This window comes from Bos taurus, chromosome 15 (assembly GCF_002263795.3).
Source record: "Bos taurus isolate L1 Dominette 01449 registration number 42190680 breed Hereford chromosome 15, ARS-UCD2.0, whole genome shotgun sequence".
NCBI classification, from domain to species: Eukaryota; Metazoa; Chordata; class Mammalia; order Artiodactyla; family Bovidae; genus Bos; species Bos taurus.
This window is the reverse complement of record NC_037342.1, coordinates 14,375,482-14,395,985: the sequence shown is the minus strand read 5'-3', so window position 1 is coordinate 14,395,985 and position 20,504 is coordinate 14,375,482. Positions and strand designations below refer to the sequence as shown.

Genomic DNA, 20,504 nt, shown 5'->3' with positions numbered 1-20,504 from the left:
AATGACCTTTCTATTCCCTTTTCTTAACCTTACTTATTCCTCAGTGGTTTGTCCCATTTCTCATTTTACTCACTTCCTGTTGATTTCATACCTTACCTATGACCTTACCTTACTTCAATCTATATCGTCAGCCAATATTTCTCTTGGACTATACAGTTCCATACATCCAACCGCTTAATGTTTGAAGTCAAGAGATCTGAAATCGATCTGTGTTCCATACTGAGCAAGAGGCACTACTAGCCATTTGATTGTCAAAGTCAATTTCGTAGAAGGTGGGCAAGCAGTGGTCTCTATGAGCAGACTCAGACCTTCTACTTCAACCTTGATTTGTTTCATTAGACTGAGAACCAAAACAACTATAAAAAAGATTCTCAATTTTTTTTTGTTATATAGCATTTGACTTTTATTTCACTCCATCCAAAAAGTAGACTGAGAGTCCTCAAAAGAAGGTAAAAGGGAAGAAAACACAAGGTACTACAACTGCATGAAAGGCCACCTTCCGCAGGCCATGGAAACTAGGTCAGAGGTCTGCAGGCGCGAGCCCCTCTCCGGCACTTACCCACCACTCCAACTGCTGTCTGCTTTCCTTCCTCCAAGACTCTGGGGGAGGCACCATAGTGCACACATTTTTGAATTCCCAACAAAAATACAGTACGAGGTACACACATCATTTTTAACTATCCTTTAACCGTAAAAAGGTAAAAAGAAAGTCAAAATTGGTTTTAATAATATATTTTACTTAATCCAACAACTCAAAAACAATCACTTCAAGATACAGTAAGTATTTTTAAGCAAAAGATACTTTATATTCTTTTATTCATACTAAGCCTTCAACATCCAGAGTATGTTTTATACTTCTAGCACATTTCAACCAGACCAGCCATATTTCCAGTGCTCAACAGCCATCAGTCTTGTGGTGCCTGAATTAAGCAGCATTAATCCAATGAATCTAATTCTTATTGATAATCAAGTCATTCCCAAGTTTAAGTTGTGCACTTAGGGAGGTTGAGACAAAAGGGTTAAACATTACTGCTACAGCCCAACACTCACCAAGGTCAATAAAGGAAGAACTACAATGAACAAATTACTTCTGTTTAATACATGTGCAAGCTGAACAAATTCACTTTTGAAAATTTAATAATTTATTTCATAAAGCAATACCTAAAGAACTAAAATATATACACACATATATACTTTTTTAATATTCTGCATTCTATAACTCAAAAAAAGGTCACATTTTTAATGGTATCTCATTGCTAGTTCCTGATATAATCTTTTATGTAGTCATAAAAGAAATGTAAGCAAAAAGGAAGAGAGATAAGGAGGGAAGGAAGGAGAGAGGGTGGGCCTATGAAGATACACAAAATCAGGATGAAAACTTGCACAATGAAAATATATACAAACTTCTTGGCTTCAAACTCTAACTATGCTACATGCTATCTAAGTACTCTTAGACAAGGTGTTCAATTTCTTTATGCCTCATTTTCCCCACCTATAAAATGGTCATAATCACAGTACTCCACAAAAGGGTTGTTATAAATTAAATGAGTTAATACACAAAGTATTTATATCAGAGTTGACACAAAAATATACTTAACAAGTATTTTCCATCAATAATAATAGCAAAATATTTAGACTAACAAGACTGTCAGAATCTGGTAAGAATTTCTACTAAGTATGAAAACAAAAGATACAAATAATAACTAACACACAGTATACTGAAAAAATCAAACACATGTGACAGATCATATAAAGGGAAGATACTTTATTCTGTGCCCATCTGTACCACTTGATTTGGAAATACAACGTTCATGTCACTTACAAAGCTGGACACTAGTTCTCTACTGCACAGGTTTACTTCTCGTAGTTGTTAGTGTTGTTCCCCATGATTTCCTCTCTTTCTATATTTCTGCATTCAGTAGGAAGCTACAATCCCCAGAAAATATGTGCACTGCAGACAGGCGTGGAGACAAAGGCAGTTCTGGCAGAGTGTGTGACAAGGTATAATCTTCGTAAGTAAAGCTTTGCAAGGTGAGAAAAGACACAGAGAAATGCATGTCAGTAGTACACGTCAAGAACTGTAGTCTCTCTCATACTCTGACTAGAACGTCAGAGAGCAAGACAATGAAGAGAAGCAAGAGGGACAGCACTGTTTGGAGAATCTGCACCAGATGACAGACTTTTTAATACCAGGTATACACTGGAGGTTTTACAGGAACAACTTACTTACAGCTCAAGATACTGGCATAAAAAGAAACTCAAACAACTGAACAAGGCAGGCCACGGGCAATCCAGACACTTTGTTTACTGGCAAACACTGACTCTGAACAAATCTATCCGTAACAAAACCAAAGGAAAAAAAGGGGAGGGGGAGCCTAGAAAAAAAGACTATTTGACAAGAAGTATCAGCTTGAAGCTCAAAAAAAAAAAAATAGCAGTCTTCTGAAAATAATTTCTATAAGCATTAGTAGAAACAATCTGTAAGCTATCTGCATACCTAAAAGTAAATGAGCCATACCCCCAGGAAACAGGAACAGAAAGGAGAGACAGAAACGAAGAGAAATGGGTAAAATAAGGAACTGCTTACAAAAAATTTTAATGTAATAGAAATAAAACCTGTGCTGGTATTAATAAAGAATTGAATGAATTATTCAGAAAGCAGCATTTATGTAGAGGGCAAACATGGAAAGTCCTCTAAGAATTTGTAGAGAAGAACAGACATAAATACCATGAGGGAAGATGATAACCAATAAAATAATTCTATTCCTTAAAGGAAAAAATTAAAACTAGTTAAAAGTAATAATCCAGCATGTAACTGAAGAACATGTCTCTGAAATTGAATAAAGATATTCTATGTTTGCTGATCAGACTAGTTTACTGTATTCCAAATTTTAAAAAATCAATGAACAGAGACATATATGGGGCATCTTAGCAAAACTTTTTGAACTGCAATGTAAAGACAAACTATGGCTACAAAGACAAAATTTTTTTAAAAGAGAATTTACATACAAAAGCAAAACCCAGCTATCTTCAGGTTTCTCTGTAAAACTATCCCAGAAAACAATAAGAAAATGTTATTGGATTCTTAAAGGAAAAGTCTGTGATCACCCTAATACAGAAGTCATTCTCAGATATGCCAAGTCAACAAAAACATAGCGCATGTGTCCTGCTTTTGAAAAAAAGACAAAGAAATTACTTGAGGCAGTAATTAAGCTGAAAATGGGGAATGAAATTTAAAATATATATAATAAATTTCTGGTATCCAGCAAAGACAAGTTTTACATCCTAACTACCCTGCCATCAAAAAAACACACACACAAAAAAAGAAAACCAAAAAACATTTACTGCCACCATACAACTCTGAGTCTTAGTTTCACCATTTATATTATTAAGGTAATATTAATATCCACCTTACAAGTTTGTGAATATGAAATGAGATCACTGTATCATAAAGGGACTTACAAGGTGCTATTAAAATGTAAGAAACACTTATTCACTTAACAGAAGCATCAACATAAATTTGCACTGTCTCTTGTCACAATGGCTTATTCACATGGTGCTTTATTCCTCTGCTATAAAATACACAAGGATTAATATTTGAGATAGGATGTCATAATGGGAACCATATATTTAACTCTCAAACTATTAAACTCCAAGACTTAGCTACAAAATAGCAAGCAACTTACCGTTCTAAAGAAAGCAGCAAGAGGGTTAGCATCATGGTAGCATAAGACGTCTCTTGTTTTTGTTGCCCTTTAACATCTAAAATTTGGCATCTAACAATGAACAAAAGTGCCTCATGGGAGCTATGGAACCCAGCACCATACGCTGAGGACCTAGAAGGAGCCTCATCCACCTGCGCAACGTGTAACAAGCACAAAGAACCTGTACAGGATGTGGAGCCAGCAGGAGCCTGTGAACTGACTCTAACCCCTCTTAGATGCAGTACCTGGAAAACATGGACTTGGACAGATACCCACATATGAGAAAGCCTTTATGGAAGTTCAGGTTTCTAAAGAAGTTCCAGCACTCCCATTAGAAGAACAACAAGAAAAATACAAGTTTGGACATTAGAGTGGGTAGAAAGACCTTTGCCAGTATCACCCTTCCCAAGAACATAAACCAGACCAACAAAAAGTATCTCTCAGCTAGTAAAGATTAGAGGAGGTTAACTGTTACTTGAAGTGCCAAAACAGCAGTGTAAAACGACAAGGGACATGAAGAATAAGGGAACCCTGACACTCCAAAAGATCATAATCATCCTCCAGCAACTTAAGGCAAAGACACAGAGAAACGTGATTTATCCCATGAAGAATTCAACAGAGCCATCTCGAGGAAACTCAGTGAACTACAAGAAAATAAAGAGACAATGTTACAAAACCTGAAAAAAAATACATGATCAAAATGAGAAATAAACAGAGACAAATCATTAAAAGAACTAAACACAGATTCTGGAGCTAAAGAATTCAATGAATGAAATGAGGAATGTAAGAGAAAGCATCAACAGCAGAACAGAACAGGCAGAAGACGGAATCCACGGTTAGAGGACAGAACTTTGAAATAACTCTGTCAGAGGAGAACAAAGAAAAAAGAATGAAAAAGAATAAAAAGGGTCCACGTGATCTATAGGACAGCATCAAGAATAAACAGCAGAACCATTAGAGTTCCAGAAGGAGAACAGAAAGGAAAGGGGTAATATAGCTCATTTAAAAAAAAAATAGTGGCTGAGAATTTCCCAAACCTGGAGAGAGGGCTGCACATCCAAGTTCATGAAGCTAACAGATTCCCCCCATTATCTCTAAGACACATTATAATGAAACTTGAGAAAACCAAAGACAAACAGAAAATCCTAATACCAGTAAGACAGACTGTAACCTACAAAGGAAGCCCCATTAGGCCATCAGCAGATCTCCAAGAAGAAACCTTACAGGTGAAGAGAGTGGAATGAATGATATTCCACATTTCTTTTATTCAGAGAAAGAAACTATCAGCTAAGAATACTCTATCCAACAAAGGTATCCTTCAGAAATGAAGAAGAAATAAAAACTTTCCCAGATGAATAAGTTAGGTCTGTCATATAAAACCATCACTATTAGATGTGACTTACAAAAAAAAAAGGCTGAAAAGAGTTCAAGTTGAAATGAAAAGACACTAATAGTAACATGAAAACATATGAAAATGTACAACTCACTGATAAAGGTAAATATACAGTGAGATTCAGAAAACTCAAATTCTGTAATAGGATGGGTACATTAACCACTTAATTTTAAACATATTATATAGTTTAAAGGAAAAGACTATTAAAAACAACTAGAGCTAGTATAATTTCTTCATGAATATACAATATAAAAAGAGGTAAATTTTGACATTAAAATAAAAAGCTCAATACAATCCCTATCAAAATTCCACTGACATTTTTCAACAGAAATAGATCTTTTGTATGAAATCACAAAAGATCTTGAACAGCCAAAGAAATCTGGAGAAAGAACACAGGTGGAGGCATCATACTTCCTGGTTTCAAACTATATTACAAAGCTATAGTAATCAAAGCAGTATGGTATTGTCATTAGAAAAATACATGGATCAATAGAATGGGATAGACAGCACACAAATAAACCCACTAATATATGGTCAATTAATTTACCACAAAGTTGCCAAGAATATACAATGAGGAAGGACAGTTTCTTTAATAAATAGTGCTGAGAAAACTGGATAGTCAAATGCAAAAGAGTGAAATTGGGCTCTTCAGTTCAGTTCAGTTCAGTCACTCAGTCGTGTCCGACTCTGCGACCCCATGAATCGCAGCACGCCAGGCCTCCCTGTCCATCAAAACTCCTGGAGTTTACTCAGACTCATGTCCATCGAGTCAGTGATGCCATCCAGCCATCTCATCCTCTCATCCCCTTCTCCTCCTGCCCCCAATCCCTCCCAGCATTAGAGTCTTTTCCAATGAGTCAACTCTTCGCATGAGGTGGCCAAAGTACTGGAGTTTCAGCTTTAGCATCATTCCTTCCAAAGAAATCCCAGGGCTGATCTCCTTCAGAATGGACTGGTTGGATCTCCTTGCAGTCCAAGGGACTCTCAAGAGTCTTCTCCAACACCACAGTTTAAAAGCATCAATTCTTCAGCACTCAGTTTTCTTCACAGTCCAACTCTCACATCCATACATGACCACAGGAAAAACCATAGCCTTGACTAGACGGACCTTTGCTGGCAGTCATGTCTCTGCTTTTGAATATGCTATCTAGGTTGGTCATAACTTTCCTTCCAAGGAGTAAGTGTCTTTTAATTTCATGGCTGCAGTCACCATCTGCAGTGATTTTGGAGCCCCCAAAAATAAAGGCTGACACTGTTTCCACTATTTCCCCATTTATTTGCCATGAAGTGATGGGACCGGATGCCATGATCTTCGTTTTCTGAATGTTGAGCTTTAAGCCAACTTTTTCACTCTCCACTTTCACTTTCATCAAGAGGCTTTTGAGTTCCTCTCCACTTTCTGCCATAAGGGTGGTGTCATCTGCATATCTGAGATTATTGTTATTTCTCCCGGCAATCTTGATTCCAGCTTGTGCTTCTTCCAGTCCAGCGTTTCTCATGATGTACTCTGCATATAAGTTAAATAAACAGGGTGACAATATACAGGCTTGACGTACTCCTTTTCCTATTTGGAACCAGTCTGTTGTTCCATGTCCAGTTCTAACTGTTGCTTCCTGATCTGCATACAGATTTCTTAAGAGGCAGGTCAGGTGGTCTGGTATTCCCATCTCTTTCAGAATTTTCCACAGTTTATTGTGATCCACAGAGTCAAAGGCTTTGGCATAGTCAATAAAGCAGAAATAGATGTTTTTCTGGAACTCTCTTGCTTTTTCCATGATCCAGCGGATGTTGGCAATTTGATCTCTGGTTCCTCTGCCTTTTCTAAAACCAGCTTGAACATCAGGAAGTTCTTATCTTACACCAAACACAAGAATCAACCCAAAAGGAATTAAAGGCTTGAATTTAAGACCTGAAAGCAAAAAATTCCCAGAAGAAAATGTAGAGGACAAGCTCCTTGACATCAGTGACATCAGTCTTTGCAATTTTTTTTGGATTTGACACACACACACACAAAGGCAACAAAAGAAAAAATAAACAAGTGGGACTATATCAAACTAAGGACTTCTGCACAACAAGGGAAACCATCAACAAAATAAAAGACAACCTACCAAATGAGAAAATATTTGCATATCACATTAATTGGTAAGAGGTTAATATTCAACATACAGAGAATTCATCAGAGAAGGCAATGGCACCCCACTCCAGTACTCTTGCCTGGAAAATCCCACGGATGGAGGAGCCTGGTGGGCTGCAGTCCATGGGGTCGCTAAGTCGGACACGACTGAGCGACTTCACTTTCACTTTTCACTTTCATGCATTGGAGAAGGAAATGGCAACCCACTCCAGTGTTCTTGCCTGGAGAATCCCAGGGACAGCAGAGCCTGGTGGGCTGCCGTCTATGGGGTCGCACAGAGTTGGACACGACTGAAGGGACTTAGCAGCACAGAGAATTCATATAACTCAGTAATGTGTTTGGAAATTTTTATAATAAAATACATGGAGGGAGGAGAGTAAGAATATTAAACTTAACCAGTCATCTAAAGGAAAACCATTGCAGGTCTCTGACAGAGGTAAATGGCATGGTCAAAGAGGTGCACAAAACTGATATGATAAAGATGAGAAGATAACAATCTAGGAGATTAGATTAGGAGAGAAACACCAAAATTCTAAATTAGTCCATGATAAGAGAAATAAAGAGGGATAAGAGATAAACTGTTGGAAGAAGTGATCAAATTTGACCCTAGGTTTATAAAACAAATGCAAACAATTATTTTGTCATACATGATGATTTTTACTTGAAGAGAACTGCATTTCAGATATGTCAGTAATGAAAAAGGCAACACAGATTAAATGAAAAAGGAGTTAAGGTAAAAACAAAGAATTCAAAAATACAAGGGTCCTACCTTCCTCAAATGAGAGTAGAGAAACTAAGACAGCAAAGCCAGACTGATTAGGTGTGTCAGCACTCACATGCAGATATCTTCAGCAGAGAGAAAGTTATGTAACACTCAGATATGAGAGGAAGACAGACACTCCCCTCAGGAGACACACTCTGGAATACATAAGATGTGTTCTCCTACTGAACCACTAATTGGCTAGCCAATCTGTTCACAGTCAGCTGCATTAGATGCTGACTTGACTCAGGAGCTCTGGCTATATCAACAGATGATGCTGTTGTTCAGTGGCTAAACTGTGTCTGACTCTGCAACCCCACAGACTGTAGCACATCAGGTTCCTCTGTCTTCCACTATCAATAAAGATTATATCAAATCTGCTCTTTAATAGCAGTTAATACAATATGTAACCCTTTTCAAGGAAAGTCTATTGAACACATTAAAATCTTGCTGGTGGAAACAAACAAACAAACAAAAAAACCCACATAGATTGAAATTTATAACTTTTTTTATTCCTAAAACAGAATTCACTTTTGTCCTATGTCCAAGCATGTTTCTTCCCCATTTTCTTCCATGGCCTTTTTATCAAACTATTTTCAGAGTGCTCAGTAACTTTCCATGAGACTCTAACCAACCTCCCTTTCTCTCCTCTCTGATTAGGAAACTATCATAAAGGAAATTCAGAAACCTTGTCTATAATGATGATCTGGAAATTGGCAAGCTTAGGGGTCAGTTTTCACATGGAATGTAAGATAACAGAAAAACAGGAAAAGAATTCTTTCTGAAATCTGCAAAACAGTAAATTATAACCACCTAAAAGGGGAAAATGAGTCTGTAGAAGTTATAAACTAGCTTCTACAGTTTCTTTATGTACTAAAACTAAATAAGAAGAAGAAGAAATCTCCTTCATTGGCTAATTCTAAGAAAAAAATCATTTTACATCAATTTCACTTGTTATTTTTATACTTGACAAACCACAAAGTACGCAAATGAACCATAAAAACCAATCTGAGCAGGGTAGAGCCACACACCAGCATCTGGGATGTATCTTACTAGTTATGTATTTGAAAATACATCCAAATTCAAGCACAAGGAAGCCCTTTTTTATAACACTGCCAAGGAAAATTTGGTTTTCAGCTGAAACCACAATTAGTAAGAGCTGGATAATATTACATCATCATCAATGATTCAACAATGACAAAAAAAGGGAGAGTATGCACACAGGAGCAGGCTGGAAAGCATCACTTCATGCTACAGGTTATTTAAAGATAGGGAGAGGTACTAACTGATGGCACCTGGGAACATGGCCTCATTTGGAAACATGGTCAGTGCAGATGCAGTTAGTTCAACGAGGATATACCGGACAGGGTGGACCCCTAATCCAGTATGACTGCCGTCTATGTAGGACGCCATCCCTATGAAAATACAGAGACACACGGATAACGTCATGTGAAGATGGAGGCAGAGATTAGTGTGATGGATCTACAAGCCAAGGAATACCAAGAATCATGGGTCTTCCCCAGCAGCTAGAAAAGAGGTATGGAACAGACTGTGAGGGCTCTGAGAACCTCTGAGCCCTCAGAAGTAACCACCCTCCCAATACCTTGATTTCAGATTACAAGCCTCCTAAACGGTCAAAAAAAAAAAATTTTTTTTTTCTATCCTCTCTCTCAACCCTTCTGACACTAGATATGCAGGTTTTTCCATACCAAGGAAATCTCCAGTTCCTGGCGGATACCACCTGGGTATCCTACAACTCAGTTACTACACTGTCACCAGTGGTTAGTGCAGGTCGCACACTGTAAGGGCTTAGTCCCACAAGACGGCCCCTACACTTCAAGCACCAATCTCAAACCCTAGACTGTCATCTGAATTCTGGCCAAACATTCATATATCAAAGTTTCCCACAAGCTCTTCTTCAGTTCAGTAATTTACTAAAATGGCTCACAACACTCAGGGAAACATCTCACCTACATTTGCCAGATTTGTATGAAGAACAGCACTTAGATACCAGTATGTGGTATAAGGCTGTGTGGGATTTCCACACCTTGAAATTTCCATACCCTTAAAGTGTGCACCAATCTGGAAGATCTCTAAATCCCTCAGTCAGGGTATCTTTATGGAGGCTTCATTACTAGATCGACTGAATTATGGCCATTAGTGATCAACTCAACCTCCAGCCTCTTTCCCCTCCCCAGAGATGGAAGAGGCTGAAAGTTCCAAAAGTAATCAAGGGTGGGTTCCCATGATAACCAGGCCCCATCCTTAGGGGCTTTCCAAGAGTTATTCATTAACATAAACTCAGGTGTGACCCAAGAGGGTGTATTATGAATAACAAAAGATGCTCTTTACTTTTATCACTCTGGAACCAGAGACTAAAAAGCCAAGTATTATAACCAAAGATGCTTCTTTGGCTCTTATCACTTAGAAGTGATAAGACAAGTTTTAGGAGCTCTAAGAGCTAAAGATGAAGATCTATATATAAATATATATATATATATATATATATCTTTCTTATACATACTCCAGAACTGTGAGAGAAAAAAATTCTATTGTTTTAAGCCACCCAGTTTGCATATTCTGTTACAGTAACCCTAGGAATGAATACACCTCATATGAAGAAAAATTTTCAAGTTTAAATCTTAAAATGCAAGGTATTCTGTAACTGTTAAAACTTGGAAGCAACTGAAAAGTCCTCCAGTAAGTAAATGGATAAACTAACTGTGGTGTATCAATTCAAAGGAAGATTAGTTAGTGATGAGAAGAGATGAGCTATCAAGCCCTGAAAAGACACGGAAGAATCATAAAGGCATATTGCTAAGAAGCCAATCTGGCTATGTACTGGATGATTGCAACTATGTGACATTCTGGAAAAGGCAAAACTATGGAGACAGGGAGAAGATCAGTGGTAGCCAGAGGTTCAGGGAGACGGGGGAGGGACAGGGAGATGGGTAAAGAGTGCTCTCAGGGAAGTGAAACAACTTTTCCTGACACAGTAACGGGAGAAACATGTCATTATACATTTGTTGAAACCCAGAGAATATACAACCCAAGAGTGAACCCTCATGTAAACCATGGATTTTAATTAATATTATGTGTCAATATTGGTTCATCAATTATAACAAATGCAGCATACTAATACAAGATATACATTTTAAAAAACTGTGCAGGTTGGAGAGGGAATAATGTAGGGCTGCAACTATTTTTTTTTCATAACTGAGAACACTAACCCAAACAACTACCATCTATCAGCAATATCATTTCATAAAAGAAAGGAGACTTTTAAAAGCAGAAAGTTAGAAGGATATAAACTAAGGATAAAGAACAGTTCTTTCCAATAAAGGACGGCTTGTAACAATTTCTACCACAAACAAGACAGATGTAGACAGCTAGGGAGACATCTCATTACTTTCATTTCACCTAATACACAGAAACCACCACCTGAACTGGCCTGGTTAATGCACTGCTTGTAGAGGATTATTCATTTAGTGCTCATAATACCTTGAAAGAGAAGTAGCATTTTATTCCCATTTATAAAGGAGGTAATAATTGACCCTTACAGAAGTTAAGCAACTTTTCCAAGGTGACATACATACCCCTCACAGCAGCAGCTGATCTGAACAGATGTATGACTGTGCTAAGACTATGATCATGACATAAAAAGCATCCTACTGTAACTGTACAGCAAGTGATACGATGGGTCAGAGGTTGAGAAAGAGAACACAACCAGAAGCAAAGACATGAAAGCTGAAGGCATGAAAAAGGAACAGCAGAGGAGTGGGACTTGGCGGGGAGCAAGTGATGAAGGACATATTAGGGTCACCTTGTCCAGAGGAGGAGAGAGGAACAACAAAGTACACAAAGGAGAGACAGTCAGACAGAAAGAAGTAAACCCGTAAATCACCACCAGATTTCAATCCTGGAGAAGGGCGTGGCTCCCCACTCCCGAATTCTTGCCTGGAGAATTCCACGGACAGAGGAGCCTGGCGGCCACACATTCAGTCCACGGGGTCACAAAGACTTGGACATGACCGACTGACTAACACTTGCACTTTTCTTCACTTTTGAAACCTGGAGTCATAATTTTTGGCTTCTTTCCCTCAATCTGAAACACTCAGGCAGCTTTAACACATTATGTCCACATAAATATTTTTTCAGACCTGTTCTTTACTCTGCATTGTCATTACCCTAGTGATGCCCTTTATTCATTTTTACTTGGAACTGTTCAAACCACCTCCAAACATGTCTTCTTGTTTCCATTCTACTTTATCTCTAATTAATACCACCTGTTTATGTATCATAGCTTCTTCTAGCCCTCCCCTGACAATTCCCAACAATCATAAACTTAAACATACTCTTCTGTCCTTAATTTTTTAACCAATCTTAACCACATCTTCATGTCCACACGTGAAGATCTATTTCTTCTTTCCAAATACTATATAGTATTGAATTGTAAACATGTAAATAATTGATTTATTTAACCATCCCCTCAACCAAAAAACACTTCTACTGCTTCCAGAGTTTTGCCATTATAAATTTGAGAATCAGTTTGTCAAATCAACTGTATTATTTACAGAATAAGCAAGAATTAAAATCTGAACAATAGTGAGCCTTTCTATCAAAAATCAAGGTATGACTTTACATTTAGTTAAGTATACTTTAATATTACTCAGCAGAGTTTTAAAGCTTCTTCATATAGTTTCTTCTTATACCTTAAGTTTATTCTTAGGTATTTTATGTTTTTAATTTTTGCTACAAATAGGCTCCTTCCCTCCCTGAGATTTTTAAGTATTTCTATAATAGAAATATAAATTTCTTTTGTTGATCTATTTTATAATAGAAATATAAAATTGTTAATTCTTACATATTAATTTTGGTTTTTAGTATGCCTTGTAATTTTTTGTTAAAAGTTGAACATAATGCACCAGGTAAGAAGAGCTGAGATAAACAGTCTCCTAGAGTGGTGGTGTGTTCTTGCCTGGAGAATCCCAGGGACGGGGGAGCCTAGTGGGCTGTTGTCTGTGGGGTCACACAGAGTCGGACACGACTGAAGTGACTTAGCAGCAGCAGCAGAGTGGTGGTGAGGTGTGGAGGCGGGAGGAGAAATGTCCCATAGTCCTGTGTCTCAATCTCTTAGTCCTCTGCCTTTTATAAAGACTGTGACATTTACAAGTGCTTCTTTCCTTGGGGCTCAGACGGTGAAAAAAAATTTGCCTGCAATGCAGAAGACCCGGGTTTGATCCCTGGAGGAGGAAATGGCAAGCCACTCTTGTATTCTTGCCTGGAAAATTCCGCGGACTGAAGAGTCTAGCTGGTTACCGTTCCCGGGGTCATCAAGAGTCGGACACAACTGAGGGACTAACACTTTCACTCTGTCCCACCTCCACCCACATAGGACAGGTTGGCCAGAGGGTGCTGCAGTTTGTATTTCTCTTCACCCATGGGGAAGGTTAGAGGAGGTTGGAACTGGGTATCTCCCTTCCCCCAGATCAGTTAGGCTCTGACAAAACTCACAGGCTAGGCTAGCAAAACAGGTTCTTTTTAGGGCAGGTTTAAGAAAAACAGAATGTTCTGGACATTTTCAAAATAGCTGTTTTTCCTCTCCCTCTGCCAGTATCAAAAGAGAATTTTTCTAAGACTTCACTGTAAGAACCTGGTAGGGCTCCTATTGGTAAATCTCACAAAACTATGAAAACCCACCTAAGACTGGGAAGCCCCTGCAGTTTCTCACTTTCTACTTGCCTATGCTGATTCTGCAGTCCATAGGGTCACAAAGAGTCGGACACGATTAGGCGACTGAACAACCACCACCTAATTAAATATCCTCTAGGCAGAGTTTTCCTTATTTCTTTACCATCTACTGAATACAGTCATTATTATCCCTGCTGCATCATGACTGTATTAAATATACTTTTATGTTCATCAGTTTTTCCACACTTCCTAATTTTTTAATAATTTCTATATATATTTCTATTATAATTTGGCTGTTTTTACTGAAACTTTTAACACATTTAAAGTTTTTATTCTTTTAAGCCTTAATGGCATTAATATTATACGTAATATAATCTGAAAATCACATCAAAATAATTACAAACCCAATAAATAGGCTACAGACCATTGAACAGTATAATAGTCAAGACTCTACTCATAACTTAGCCAACTGCTGATATCATAAACTTATGGTCAGTAGAGTTGAAGAGCTTTTACTCCGATACTCAAAAGTTCTACATAGGAACTTTAAAGGAAGATTTGGGGCGGGGGGGGGGGGGGGGGGGCGGTATCAAATACTTTTAAGGAACTTTTAAGGAAGATTCTTTTGTGTACCAAAGAGTAATGGTGAGAGTAGAAGCACTGGTGATTTTTATTTTTTCCTTAATCCTGTTTCTATTTCCCACAAATTATTATTACATTGTATTGCTTTTATAATTTAAAAAAAAAACTCTCAAGGTTATTATAAAAGATACAAACTTTTAGAAAGGAGAGCCAATGGTAACTCTGGAGAGAAAAGTTTCAGTAAAATGGAAATCATAAGGGTATGGTCTGAAGTCTTTTCTTTATTAAGCATGGAAATGAGACAACCATAAACATTTTCAAGGGGATTTCCATGAAGGAGGCACACATTAGTGACTGCCTGTGTTTTCCAAATTCACCTCATATAATTTCTGTAAAGTCTTTTCACCATTGCTATCTCTCTGACTTATCTAAGTATCTTCTATCAGAAAATAAAGATCATAATGGGCTAGAAGGCACAGAGGTGGCAGGGAGTCTGTGATTAACAGACTGAGCATCATTTGCTTCACTGAAGAGCAGAGTACACTCCAGATATGTGAGCAAGTGAGCATGAAAGGACGTGAGATGAGCACATTTTGCGTAACAGGTGAGAGACTATCTGAAGAATCCCTATCAACAAAGGTGGGGTCATACTTGGGGACAGTGGGAGATGCAGTGTGACAGCTGTGATGGGACCAAACACAAAGAACCCTGAACACAAGGCTCAGAAGTCTGCACTCACCACTGTAAGAAACAAGGATCCCTTGAAGAATTTTTAAACCGGGGTATCACACATGGAAAGTGATGTCAAAGGAAAGGAGCTTTGCGACGGTGCATTAGCTTCAGTAGACAACAAGTCTACCAGACATAAGAACTAGGGGACTACTGAGGATGGAAAGTAAAGGGAAACGAGCATTCTTCAGAAGATAATGACATTGTGTTAAAAAAGAAAATAACTGAGTATTTCTCATTCTCTTCAACTGATTTAGTCAAAAACACTTTTCCTGGGTACCTTCCACATTCCAAATACTAAGCTCTAAGGATACAAGAAAGGACAACAGATACATTCTTATCTGTATAGATCTTATAGTATATTCTCTTTTTCTTTCCAGAAAGTTTATTTTTCTTTAAATTCTTATTTTTTGTAAATACCCTCCAAATACTTTATGTTTAAATGTAATAGAACTTTATTTATTTATAAACTGTTTTACAATGTTCTGCCCTTTCTGCTTCCAAGGTATACCTTTGCGATAGTACCTGTCACACAATAATCACTGATTTGCTTATCTCCTTTTCCACTACATGATTCTAACCTTCACGCTGGCTGAGGCCAGGTCTTACTGGATACTTTCTCCCCACTCAGGAAATTTCAAGAGAGTGCAGTGAGTGAATGAATCCTATTTAGTTTTTAAGCCGTGATCCCATGGACTGTAGCCCACCAGGCTTCTCTGTCCACGGGACTTTCCAGGCAAGAATATTGGAGTGGGTTGCCATTAAATGCATAGATTTCATTGGGAACCATGAATAAAACACAAAATTTTCTTCTTTAGTTTCCCAGATGTAGCCAACAGGTGGTTTCAAATTTCAGTCAATTAGGAATGCTCCTCAACCTTTTCCACCACAATTAAATATAGCAAATGGGAGGATGAATGTTCCAGCATCCCAAGGAGCTTTAGGTTGCAACTGGCCACATGTGTGAAACAGATTTTAAGTCACATTGATTCAGGCACTATTCTACATACTAGAGAAATAACCAAGGTTCCTGCCTTTGCAGAGCTTAATTTGATAGAGGTAAGATGAACAGCAATCAAATAGGAAAAGTTCATTACCATTTTAGCACAATAAAATTTTTTGTTTTATTTTTTATAAACAAAACTTTTAAAATTTATTTTTTATATCTTTAAAAATACGTATTTATTTGGCTGCATTGGGTCTTAGTTGCAGCGCTCGGGATCGCGGCTCACAGACTCTCCAGTGCCGGCGCATGGGCTCGGCGGCGGGGGCGCACAGGCTGAGTTGCTCCGCGGCATGTGAGATCTCAGTTCCCAGACCAGAGACCAAACTCGAGTCCCCTGCACTGCAAGGCCGATGCCTAACCACTGAACCACTAGGGGGGCCTTCTATAGCTTTTCTTTTAAGGTTAATACTTTGGGTCTTATTTTAACATTCTCTCCTGACATGTTATAAAGACATGATATTTTAAATTTTCGATTTTTCAATGTTAAGTCTAAAGAATTCAATTTTTGTGTTTGAATTAAGAATTCAATTATTCTTCTCCAATATGGCTAACCATATGGCTGATATGGCTGATTCCTCCCCCAATGATCTATTATACCAACTCCAATACAGAGTTCCTATAAATATCTGTTCTTGAACTTTGTTATTTTTCATTCATCTATTTCTGTACTAATTACTTTAGCTTTATACTCAACTAAATGAATCCTCCTGCTTCATTTTTCTTATTAGTAATCTTGACATTTTATCTTTCCATATAAATTTTAGGATCAGCTTGCCAAGTTCTACAGGATAAACTTGAATTTTGTTTGAAATGACACTGAGTTAACTGATATATTGAAAATATTTGACATTCCCAAGCCTTTCTGTCTACTCATATATTTGAGATAGTTTTAGGCTCTTTAATAAAGTTTTATAATTTTCTCCATGAAGTTGTTACATATCTTTTATTAGACAAGTGATGTAATTTTGTTGCTCTTGTGACTAGAATAGTTTTAAAATCACACTATCTAAACATTTTTGCTGAGGTATAGAAGTATGATTTTTTTTTGTTAAATTATCTTATATCCAGCATCAGTGCCAGAAGTGTACATAATAGATTTTTCTTAAATCTTCTATATCAACAATCATCAATAAATAATGAAAGTTTTGCTTCTTTTCATCCCTTATATTATTTATCCTTTTCTTATTTTACTGGCTAGGACTTCTAGCATTATGTTGGAAGTAGTGACAAAAACCAGCATCATGTTTCTAAGTTTAAAGGAAATGGCTTCTAACGTACTTCCATTAAGGATGAGGCATATAATGGAGTTTTTAGTGGATGTCCTTTATTTGCCTAAGTTGTTCTTTTCAATTTGTAGGCTGCTAAGAGGTAACATTGGTATGAGGGGTGGTGGTGTTAATCACAAGGGCTATCTTCAATCAATTTTTGCTCGGGCTATTAAAATAACTATGTATAACAGAAACTGTTCTACATTTACCTAACATCTGCTCTATGAGCCTTAACTCATTCTGACTAGACCTGCATACTTACAGAATGTGTCAATACTACATTCACATATGTACTCTAGAAGAAATAATCCAATTATCTGTGACCTTTGGTTCATGCTGCTAAGTCGCTTCAGTTGTATCCGACTCTGTGTTACCCCACAGACGGCAGCCCACCAGGCTCCCCAGTCCCTGGGATTCTCCAGGCAAGAACACTGGAGTGGGTTGCCATTTCCTTCTCCAATGCATGAAAGTGAAAAGTGAAAGTGAAGTCGCTCAGTCATGTCCAACTCTTAGCGACCCCATGGACTGCAGCCTACCTACCAGGCTCCTCCGTCCATGGGATTTTCCAGACAAGAGTATTGGAGTGGGGTGCCATTGCCTTCTCCAACCTTTGGTTCATAAAGAAATATTAATAATGTAACACAAATTTTGAATGGATAATCACATTTGCTTGATTTAAGCCCATTAAATATTTCAAGATAAGGAAAGATGGTTATAAACAAAACCCAAAATACTACAACTTTTATCTCAAATATACACATATATAAACTATATAAATACATATACATATTCTGATATGTCTCAGGACTTCTAAAATAATGGGATAAAAAACACAGAATACAGTATCAATACAATTCGATTTTGAATTGCAGACAAACATCATTGTAAGTGCCATATCAAAGGCATCAAAAAAGGAAAGGGAATACTGCACAGCCTGACTTTTAACTTATCTTTTAATCACCACCATTTAAGGAATATGCTTTAATTAAAGCCCAAGGCCATATAAATTACATTCTATAAATAAACAGAGCTGTGCATTTGAATTTTAAAGTTCTGTATTTCATGAGATTTTAGTCTTTGGTGAACAAATAAATCAACCAAACACAAGTTTCCTAGGTTCTTAATTCTACTGTCAAACTCTAAAACTATGTTCTTAGTAAGAACATAGTTGTATTAAAGAAAGCTTGCTTTTTAAAACGGAAAACTTAGTTTAAAATAATTTGATCATGAAAATTTTTATATGAAACGATTTTAAGTTTTTAAATGAAATTCAATAGGCCGAGTGCCAAAGTGAAAAACAAAGCAAACAGAAAACACTACAATTATTATCACTGAGGAAGCATGATTCAATTTACCAAGCCTGAGACTGTGCTCAGCTTTTCATAAACACATCTACTGGATTAAATCTGTATATGACTTCTTCCAGAACAAACTATGCTTACAAGGTGAAAGAGTAACACAAACGGAATTCTACCTGAGTAAATACCCCTTATCCCTGATGATTTTCGATTCTGCTTTACTGATGCGGGAGCAAACAACCTTGTTTGAATAGGAAATTCTTTTTTTTTTAATTATTTATTTTTTTAATTGAAAGACAATTGCTTTACAGAATTTTGTTGTTTTCTGTTAAACATCAACATGAATCAGCCATAGGTATACATATGTCCCCTCCCTCTTGAACTTCCCTTCCAACTCGCTCTCCATCCCACCCCTCTCAGCTCAGTTCAGTTGCTCAGTCATGTCTGACTCCCTGCAACCCCATGGACTGCAGCACGCCAGGCCTCCCTGTCCATCACGAAGTCCCGGAGTTTACTCAAATTCATGTTCACTAAGTCAGTGATGCCATCCAATCATCCCATCCTCTGTTGTCCCCCTCCTCTCCTGCCTTCAATCCTTCCCAGCATCAGGGTCCCCTCAAATGAGTCACCTCTTCGCATCAGGTGGTGAAAGTATTGGAGTATCAGCTTCAGGATCAGTACCTTCCAATGAATATTCATGACTGCTTTCCTTTAGGATGAACTGCTTGGATCTCCTTGCTGTCCAAGGGACTCTCAAGAGTGTTCTCCAACACCACACTTCAAAAGCATCAATTCTTCAGTGCTCAGCCTTCCCTGCAGTCCAACTCCCACATCCATACACGACCACTGGAAAAACCACAGCCTCAACTAGGCGGAACCTTGTCGGCAAGGTAACATCTCTGCTTTTCAGTATGCTGTCTAAGATGGCCACAGCTTTTTCCAAGGAGCAAGTGTCTTTCAACTTCATAGCTGAAGTCACCATCTGCAGTGATTTTGGTGGTGTGTTGCTCAGTTGTGTCCGACTCTTTGCGACCCCATGGACTGTAGCCTACAAGGCTCTTCCCTCCATGGGGTTCTCCAGGCAAGAGTACTGGAGTGGGTTGCCATTTCCTTCTTCTGAATAGGAAATTCTTAACAGAAGCTTTCACAGGTGTTCCTCTATTACAACACTATCCTTTGAAGAAAGAGTCACTTCATAGTACTTGTAGCAGAAAACCTATACAATCTGATTTAATATTTTTAATGAAAATGTATTAGCTTTTAAACGCATCGTGTTCTTTCTACTTCTATTTAAAAGCTGTTATTAATGGAACTTATAAAATGCTGAGGCTCAGAGCAGAGATAAAGTGACACTGTACGGAGAACTCAAAGCCCAGAGGTTAACCAACTTCACATCATCTGTGAATGACGACTTGCAGGCCAAGCCCCTCATCTTACAAGCAAAGCCGAAATGTGATCAGTGACAGAAAAACACATAGCTGTCTGCAGTGGGTTCCACCTATAATTAACTAGAGCACTACCATTTTACAGCTAAAGGTATATATACTAAAAGCAAAATATCAACAACTAACGAAACTGAGAAAGGGGAGAAATCAGATTTTATTAGAAAAAACCTTCTTTTAGAATTAAGGAGAAAAGCAATTCTCATTTATTAAGGAATGCTGAAAACTGCTACTTCTACCTCAAAAAATGTCTTAAAGATACTTCTTTGAATTAAGAACTTCTCACTTCACATTCCCTGGAGAAGGAATGGCAACGCACTCCAGTATTCTTGCCTGGAGGATCCCGTGGACAGAGGAGCCTGGTGGGCTACCATACACGGGGTCACAGAGAGTTGGGCACGACTGAGTGACTAACAGACACCTCACATTTGAAAAAACTCAGCAGCAAAATCACAGGAGCACAGTCTCTCTGGGTAACATGCTGTACAGGAATATGA

General features: G+C 37.8%; 1 protein-coding gene across 6 annotated transcripts in view; it reads right to left on the bottom strand.

Moving 5' to 3' along the window:
- The window catches only part of MTMR2 (myotubularin related protein 2), a 118,420-nt gene that overhangs the window by 51,615 nt on the left and 46,301 nt on the right, over positions 1 to 20,504 (bottom strand). The gene's annotated exons all lie outside the window — the stretch shown is intronic.